We start from the raw sequence: 9,820 nt of genomic DNA, 5'->3' as shown, positions 1-9,820 counted from the left end.
ACAGAATAACTTCCATTAATGCCCAGGCAGAGGAATAGTCTATTAACCACCATGAAAAATGAAGGTGACTAAGAATCTCATAAAGAGAAAAATCTGCAGAAAATAAGCTTAAAGACATAGAAATATGTGACTTAAATGACAGAAAATTCAGGATGATACTTCTGAAAAAACTCAATGAGATCCAAAACAATTCATATCAACAATTGCAGGAAGTAAAAACAAAAAAAATAACTAGATCAGTAGAATGAGTTCTTTAGAAAGGAGACCGAAACCTTCAAACAAACAAACAAACAAACAAACAAATAGAACTTTCAGAGATGAGAACACACTGAAAGAGATGAAAAACAAAATAGAAAGCTTGGGAAATAGAATTGACCAAATGGAGAAAAGGATCAGTAACATCGAAGACAGAAATATAGAAATAGATCAGAAGGAAAAAGAGAGAAACCAAGAATGAAAAGTAATGAAAGAAAAATACAAGAACTAGGAAAGGAAATAGGATACCATTAGGAAAGGAAACATAAGAATAATGAGCATTCTCGAAGGGGAGGAAAAGAAGCAGGGATTAGAAAGCGTTTTTAGACAAATAGTTGATAAGAATTTCTCAAATCTAAGGAATGAACTGGAGCTTGGAATTCAAGAAGTCAAGAGAACACTCAATTATCTCAACCCAAAAAGGCCTTCTTCAAGACTCATTATATTAAAATCATCAAAAATCAATGACAAAGAAATAATTCTCAGGGCAGCCAGGGAAAAGATGGTAACCTATAAAGGAAAACACATTAGATTATCATGGGATCGCAGTACAAACCTTACAATCAAGAAAGGACTGGAATCGGGGAGAGGGGGAAAAAATGGCATAGATGATAGAGGCTCTGTTCATCCCTCTGGTGACCAAATCAAAGTTGTGAAGGAAACAAGGAGCAGTAGCAAAGAAAATCACCTGGGATATAGAGGAACAAGCCATACAGCTAGAGAGAAATTCAAGAAATCACCCTTAAAAGGCAGAAGGTAAGACAGGGCGAGGACGTGGGGCCACTCGGTCTTGAGCTGCTGAATGAGATGGAGGCTGCAGCAGCAGCAGAAGCCTCTTAAAGGGCGATGTCCACGAGCAGATTTTCGCAGTGAGGAACGTACTTGCTCTGAGCACCAGTACCGGTTCAGCAGAGCACAGTGGGCACCAGGGACTTACAGGGAACACTGAGTTGTCGGAGTGAGGGCCGAGGCAGAACTCACCTGTACAAAAGTGCTGGTGGTGTCCAGTATTCCTTATGGAGCCCTCTCCCTTCCCAATGTGCGGACACAGTGCAGCCATAGCAGAGACCTCATCAAACTGGATAACAGAAGTGGCTCCTCCCAGAGGATTCCCTGAAACTCCGCCTCCCCAAACCCGGGCCCCACTCAAGTCACATCCAGATATATCATCAGTCAGTCAGGTGCTCTTTGCTGAGCAGCACCTAGACTCCCAATGGAGGCAGCAAGCCTTGTTTTCTGGTGTGGCCTTTTGAGGCAATTATAAGCACAGCATCTGAGGATTGCTTCCTGAATCTTAACAGGTGGCCCCAGAGGGGCACAGGCTGGAGCTAAACTTGGCTGAACCCCTCTCAGGACTGTGCCACTGAACACCTACTTCACAAATCCACACTAATAAGACCAGGAGACTTAGGAGCTTTGCTTAGTACTTAGAAACAGACATGGAAAAGGTAGACAAAAATAGGAAGACAAAGAAGCAGAAACCATATGAGAGAAGAGAACAGAGATCTAGATATAATTGAGTCAAGTAATTTAACAGATGCAGAGTTCAAAACACTGGTTATAAAGATGCTCAATGAACTTTTGGGGAGTGTAGATCAATTCAGTGAGAACTTAACAAAGATATAAAAAACATAAAAATGGAAATGGAAATTATAAAAGGAAAACAGTCTCAAATGAAGAACAGATTATCTGAGAAGTATATTAAACGGAATCAACGAAGGAATAAACAAAGTGAATTAAAACAAGGATCAAGTACCCTATCTAGAGGACAGGAAAGCCAATCAAGATATTCAATCAGAATTGCAAGAGATACGATGCCAACACTATAAAAATAATTTAAGGAACATGTAGGACATTATTCAGGGTCAAAATATCCATCTGATAGACATACCTGAAGGAAAACAAGATGTTGAACAGCTGTTTGCAGAAATAATGATGGAAAACTTTCCTAAACAGATGAAAGAAATGGACATAAAACCCCAGGAAGCTCAAAGAATCCCCAAAACCAGGGATACAAAGAGGCCCACAACAAGACACATCATAATTAAAATGCCAAAGTTTAAATACAAAGAAAGAATATTAAAAGCGGCAACAGAAAAGCAGATAATTATCTACAAGAGAATACTCATAAGACTGGCAGCTGATTTTTCAAAAGAAACTATGCAGGACAGAAGGGCTTGTCACAAAATATTTGACGTGATGAAGACCTAGGATCTACAACCAAGGATACTTTATCCAGCAAAGCTATCATTTAGAGTTGAAGGACAGAAAAAGAGATTCCCAGACAAAAATAAGCTAAGGGAAATTATCACCACCAAGCCAGTATTACAGGAAATATTGGAGAGACTTCTTTAAGAAGAAGAAAACAGGTATCAAAAACAGGAATAAAAAAATGGTAACAACTACATTCCTATCAATAAGTAACTTAAATGGAAAATAATTAAGTGTTCGAACTATAAGATAGAGTGGATGAATGGAAAGGAAAATAAGACCCTTACATGTTGCCTATAAGAGACTCACTTCAGATGAAAAGACACATACAGATTAAAAAGAAGAGGATGGAAAAAGATATTGCTTTGATGGACCTAAAAGGTATTTAAGTTAGACAACAAAAGATAAGCACTGTGTGATTTCACTTACATGTGGAATATAAAGAATAGAAAGAACAAACTAATCAAAAACAGACTCACAAAAGTAGTGGAAAATTTGGTGACAGACAGAGGAGATGGGGGATTGGGATGGGAGAATGGAGTGAAGGGTTAAAGAAGTACAAATTAGTAGCTGATGAACGGTCATGGGGATGGGGAGCACGGCATAAGGAATGTATTTAGCATTATTATGTTGGCTAAGTGGAGGGTCAGGCGAGGGAAGGAGCAATTGGGGGGATCGTTTTATGAACTATACAGATATCTAACCAATATACTGTTTACTTGAAACTAATTAAAATAAATTTTAAAAATAAAAAAATTAAAATAAATAAAAAATTTATAAAAGGAAAGAACTAGAATCAAATATTCAAACTATTAAATGAAAGAAACTACCAGCCAAGAATAATGTATGAAGCAAAGCTCTCCTTTAGATATGAAGGAGAAATAAAGACCTTTCCAGAAATACAACAATTGAGAGACTTCTCTACTACGAGGCCTACATTACAGGAAATACTGAAAGAGGTCAGATCACCTAAAACAAAATGACATAAAAATACATAACTATGGGTAAGATAGAAGCAGAGTAATGTAATCCTTATTAAGAACACAGCATTATAACAAGAGATTTAATATTGCAAGATAGTAATGAACATTCAGCATATATAGGGAAAATTAAGACAACAATAACTGAAAAGGGGAGGATTCAAAAATCCAGATTCACAAAGGGACAAAGAATAGAAATCTAAAGAATAGAAAGAACAAACTAATCAAAAACAGACTCACGAAAGTAGTGGATTAGTATATATATATAGATATAGATATATATATCTATATATCTATATCTATATATATATATATATCTATATATATATATCTATATCTATATATATATACTAATATATATATATTAGTCCATTTTCTTCTGTGTGTGTCTTTTATCCGTTCCCTTTGTCCCTTTGTGAATCTGGATTTTTGAATCCTCCCCTTTTATATATATATATATACATATATATGTATATATATATATATAAAACTATCCTCTACGTATTTGTAATGGGAACAACATGCTAAAGATTCAGAACTGAAGTATATAACATAAAATGAGAAGCACCAAAGGGAAAATCCACAAAACTCAACCAAAATTGAAACAAAAACAAAAACAAACAAACAAAAAATGGCTCCCCTCAAGGACAGAGAAGCAATGGAAACACCGAATTACCAAAAAGCAAAAGATAAAATGGTTATAAGAAGACATCATATTTCAATAATTACCCTAAATGTAATGGACTGAACTCATCAATAAAAAGGCACGGAGTTACAGATTGGATCAAAAAACAAAACCCAACCAGATGCAGCCTCCAGGAGGCATATCTCAGCTCCAAAGACAAATATAGACCCAAAGTGAAAGGGTGGGAAAAGGTATTTCAAGTAAATGGCATTCAGAGAAAAGTAGGAGTAGCAGTACTAATATAGGATGAAATAAACTTCAAAATAAAAAAGGTAAAGAAAGATACTGAGGGACACTTCATAATGATAAAGGGAATCATGCACCAGGAAGATATAACACTTATTAATATCTATGCTCTCAATCAGGAAGCCTTGAAATATATAAAGCAATTACCAGCAGAACTAAAGGGAGAAACAGATCAAAACACTAACAGAGTAGGGGACCTAAATACCCCACTGTCGGATATAGACAGATCATCCAAACAGAAAATCAATAGGGAAGCAACATCCTTAAATGACACATTAGACCAATTGGACACGATTGACATTTGCCTGTCCTTTCATCCCCAAAGAACTGCTTATACATTCTTCTCTAGTGCACATGGAACATTCTCAAGAATCAACCACATACTAGTACACAGAGATAGCCTCAACTAATATAAGAGAGTTGAAATCATACCAACCGTATTCTCTGATCATAGTGTTTTGACACTGGAGATCAACTATAAAAAGATAGCAGGGAGAATCACAAATAAGTGGAGATTAAACAACATGCTACTGAAAGATACTGGGTCAGAGAAGAAATAAAAAAGAGAGATCAAGAGATACATAGAAAAGGATGATAATAATAGTACAACATATCAAGATATTTTGGACACGACAAAAATGATAATAAAAGGAAAATTCATATCATTACATGCCTATCTCAAAAAACAATAATAAGCCCTAATAAGCAACCTAACATATCATTTTAAAAAACTAGAAAAGGAAGAAAAACTGAAGCTTAAAATCAGAAGAAGGAAAGAAATAATCAAAATTAGAGCAGAATTCAATGAAATTGAAAAAAAAAATCGAAAAAATAAATGCAATGAAGAGCTGGTTCTTTGAGAAGGTTAATAAAATTGACAACCCTTGGCTATAGTAACAAAAAAAAAAAAAAGAAAGGACACAAATAAACAAAATCAAGGATGAAAGAGGAGAAATTACAAGAGACACGGTAGAAATTCAAAGGATCATATAAGAATACTTTGAAAAAGTATATAAGACCAAATTTAATATCCTAGAAGAAATGGACAGGTATTTAGAAAGATATAATCTTCCAAGACTGAATCAAGAAGAACTGAAAAATCTAAATAGACCAACCGGCAATATGGAAACTGAAACAATCATCAAAAATCTACCGAAAAGTAAAAGTCCAGGACCAGATGCCTTCACCAGTGAATTCTATCAAACATTCAAAGAAGATATACCTTTTTTCTCTCAAACTCTTCCAAAAAATCGAAGAGGAGGCGATACTGTCTAAAACGTTTTATGAGGCCAATATTATCGTGATACCAAAACCTGGTAAAGATAACACAAAAAAAGAAAACTACAGACTAATATCTCTCATGAACACAGATGTAAAAGTCCTAAATAAAACACTGGCTAATGGAATACAGTAACATATTAAAAAGATTGTACACTATGATCAAGTAGACATCATCCAAGAGTCACAGGGATCGTTCAACATACGCATATTGATTAATGTGATACATCACTCGAACAAATTAAAAAATAAGAATCATATGATCATATCAATAGATGCAGAAAAAGCCTTTGACAAGATACAGCATTCATTTATGATCAAAACACTAAACAAAATCTGTATATAAGGAAAGTACTTTAACATAATAAAGGCCATATATGACAAATCCTCAGCCAACATTATACTTAATGGTAAAAAACTAAAAACCTCTCCTTATAAATCATAAACAAGACAAGGCTGTCCACTATGGCCACTGTTATTCAATATAACATTGGAGGTCCTAGAGAGTGCAATCAGGCAAGAGAAAGAAATAAAATGCAAATAGGAAATGAAGAAGTCAAACTCTCACTATTTGTGAATGACATAAGTGTCTATACAGAAAACCCTAAAAACTTCAGAAGAACACTACTAGAAACAAAAAGCCAATAAAGTAAAGTTTTTGGATACAAAATCAATGTTGAAAAATCCATAGCATTCCTATACTCTAATAATGAATTGTCAGAAAAAGAAGTGGAAAAAAATAATTCCTTTTGCAATTACAACAAAAAGGATAAAATATCTAGAGCTAAATTAAACAAAACTTGTGAAGGGCCTATATAATAAAAACTATGAGAATCTATTAAAAGATATTGAAGAAGATACAAAGAAATGGCAAGATATTCCGTGTTCTTGGATTGGAAGAATCAACACAGTTAAAATGACCTTATTACCTAAAGCATTATACAGATTTAATGCAATCCCCATCCATGGCCATTTTTTAAAGAAATAGAACAAAAAATCATCAGATTTGTATGGAAGCACAAAAGACTCCGAATTGCCAAAGCCATCCTGAGAAAAAAGAACGAGGCTAGAGGCATCACTCTGCCCTACTTCAAATTATGCTACAAAGCGACAGTAATCAAAATGGTATGGTACTGTCAGAAAAACAGACACACAGACCAGTTGAACAGAATTGAGAGTCCAGAAGTAAACCCATGTCTATATGGGCAAATAATTTTACACAAAATTGCCAAAAATATACAATGGAGAAAGAAAAGCCTCTTTGATAAATAGGGCTGGGAAAACTGGGAAGCCACCTGTACAAGTTTAAAACTAGACAGTCTATCACCATACACCTAAACGAACTAAAAATGGATTAAATACCTGAATATGAAACCTGAAACAATAAAATGCATAGAAGAAAACATAAGAACTAAACTCATGGACCTTGGACTTAAAGAGGATTTTATGAATTTGACCTCAAGTGCAAGGGAAGTAAAAGGAAAAATAAATGAATGGGACTACATCAAACTAAAAAGCTTCTGCACAGCAATAGAAACTGTCAACAAGGTAAAGAGACAACCATCTGAATGGGAAAATATATTTGCAAGCAATGCCTCTGATAAGGGCCTAATATTCAAAAGAACTCATACAGCTCAATAACAACAACAATATGAAATAAATAATCCAATTAAAAAATGGGCAGAGGACCTGAACAGATACTTCTCTCAAGAAGACATACAAATGGCCAACAAACATATGAAAAGATGCTCAACATCGCTAGCTATTAGGAAAATTCAAATCAAAACCACAATGAGATACCTTCTCACACCTGTCAGAATAGCTGTTATCAACAAGACAAGTAATAACAAGTGTTAGAGGATGCAGAGAAAGAGGAGCCCTCATACACTGCTGGTAGGACTGCAATTGGTACAGCAACTATAGAAAACAGTATAAAAGTTTCTCAAAAAACTAAGAATTGATCTACTCTATGATTCAGCAGTCCCTCTACTGGGTATTTACTCCAAAGACTGGAAAACACATATCTGAAAAGATATTTGCACGCCGATGTTCATGAAAGCATTATTTTCGGTAGCCAGGACACCCGAAATGTCCTACAACAGATGGTTGGATAAAGAAACTGTGGTACATATATACAATGAACTATTACTCAGCCATAAGAGATGAAATACTGCCATTTGTGACAACATGAATGGACCTTGAGATAATCATGCTAAGCGAAATAAGCCAGACACAAAAAGTTGAAAACCACATATCACTTATATGTGGGATATAAACCTAAAAGCAACAAACAAAAAGGACAAATAGACTAATGGACATGGACAATAGACTAGTGTTTATCAGAGGGTAGGGGTGTGGGGGGAGGTAGATGGGGTAAAAAGGTTCAAATATGTGGTGACAGAAAGAAATCTAACTATGGGCAGTGAACACACAATGCTATATATATATATATATATATATATGCCTTATCTTTGAATTGTATGCCTAAAACTTACTGGACTTCGTCAACCACTGCCAATACATAAAAAGAAAAAGAGAGAGAGAGAAATATATGAAGTATGCTTATAAACACTTCTTTGACATCTATATGCATTCTAAAATATTTTGTCCCCACCCCTTATATAGGAATTATCATTTACTTAGTCCTTGCAATTTGACTTACAGTTTGTATATATTATTTTTACAATGACCTTATAAAAAGATAATATTATCTCTGTGTTAAATATAACAGATCCGAGCATCAGATAAATTGTCTTATCTATGTTTGCACATTTAGTAAATTAAAGAGCTAGAATTTCAATACACTTCATCTTGGCCTCTAAGCCTATCATTTTTCCACTCTATTATGATTAATTTAATAATAGAAATTTTTCTTAATTTATTTAACTTTTTTTTTTTCTCTTTGTCATTTATGTTAATCTATCTTACTATGAAACCCAAGGAACATATTAAGCTGGCCTGACTATGGCTTTCCTAGGGCTTGATTACATCTGGTTAGGCAGGAAGGATCCCCTAATTTGAGAAAAAAAAGTAGGGCAAATTTTTATCTTGGTTACAAATTGAAAGAAAGAAAGAGCAAAGAAAATATCTCACTTTCAGTATTAGATAAAATAAATCTAAAAGTAAGAAATTATTGATGTTCATATAGTATTAAAATTAGCCTGAAATAATATTTTTCTTTTCAAATGCACTACAATTTGTATTAATGTTTAGAATCAATATTTTACTGTCCTAAATTTTATTTTAAAAAATATCTCAAAATTATACCATAGTAGAAATATAATCTGAATTTAACTTTAAACCGATATATTTATTGATGCCGTGTGTCAAAGGAAATACACATAACAAAGTATTTTTTTTTAATTAGGTTCCATTAGTTTATGACATTAATATAAGTTCCAAGTGTACAACATTATAATTTGACATCTGTATACACTACAGCTAGCTCACTACCAAAGGTCTAGTTTTTATTTGTCACTGTACAATTGACTTCCTTTATCCATTTTGCCCTCCCCTAACAATTCTCCTCTGGTAACCGCCAATCTGTTGTTTGCATCTATGAGTTTGTTGCTGTTTTGTTCTGTTTGTTCTTTTTTTAATATTCCACATATGTGTGAAATTATACATCTGGCAAGAAGTTAATATATAAAATATATTAAGAACTCATACAATTCAATATTAAAAAACAAACAATCTGATTAAAAAAACAGGCAGAAGACATGAATAGACATTTCTTCAAAGAAGACATACAGATAGCCAACAGGCACATGAAAAGATGTTCAGTATCACTAATTATTAGGGAAATGCAAATCAAAACCAAAATGTAATGTCACTTCACACCTGTGAGAATGACTATTTTTAAAAAGAGAAAAATTAAGTGCTGGACACAGTGTGGAGAAAAAGGAACCTTTGTATACTGTTAGGGGGATTGTAAAATTGGTGCAGCCACTATGGAAAACAATATGAAGATTCTTCAAAAAATTAAGAATAGAACTAATGTATAATCCAGCAATTCCACTTCTGGATATTTATCCTAAGAATATAAAAATACTAATTTAAAAAGATATATGCACCCTTATGTTCATGTTCATCTGAAGTGTCCATCGACAGATGTGTTGATCAAGATGTGATATATATATAATGTATACACACACACACACACACA

This window comes from Pteropus medius, unplaced genomic scaffold, assembly GCF_902729225.1.
Source record: "Pteropus medius unplaced genomic scaffold, Ma_sr-lr_union100, whole genome shotgun sequence".
NCBI classification, from domain to species: domain Eukaryota; kingdom Metazoa; phylum Chordata; class Mammalia; order Chiroptera; family Pteropodidae; genus Pteropus; species Pteropus medius.
Note: the sequence above shows the minus strand (reverse complement) of the source record.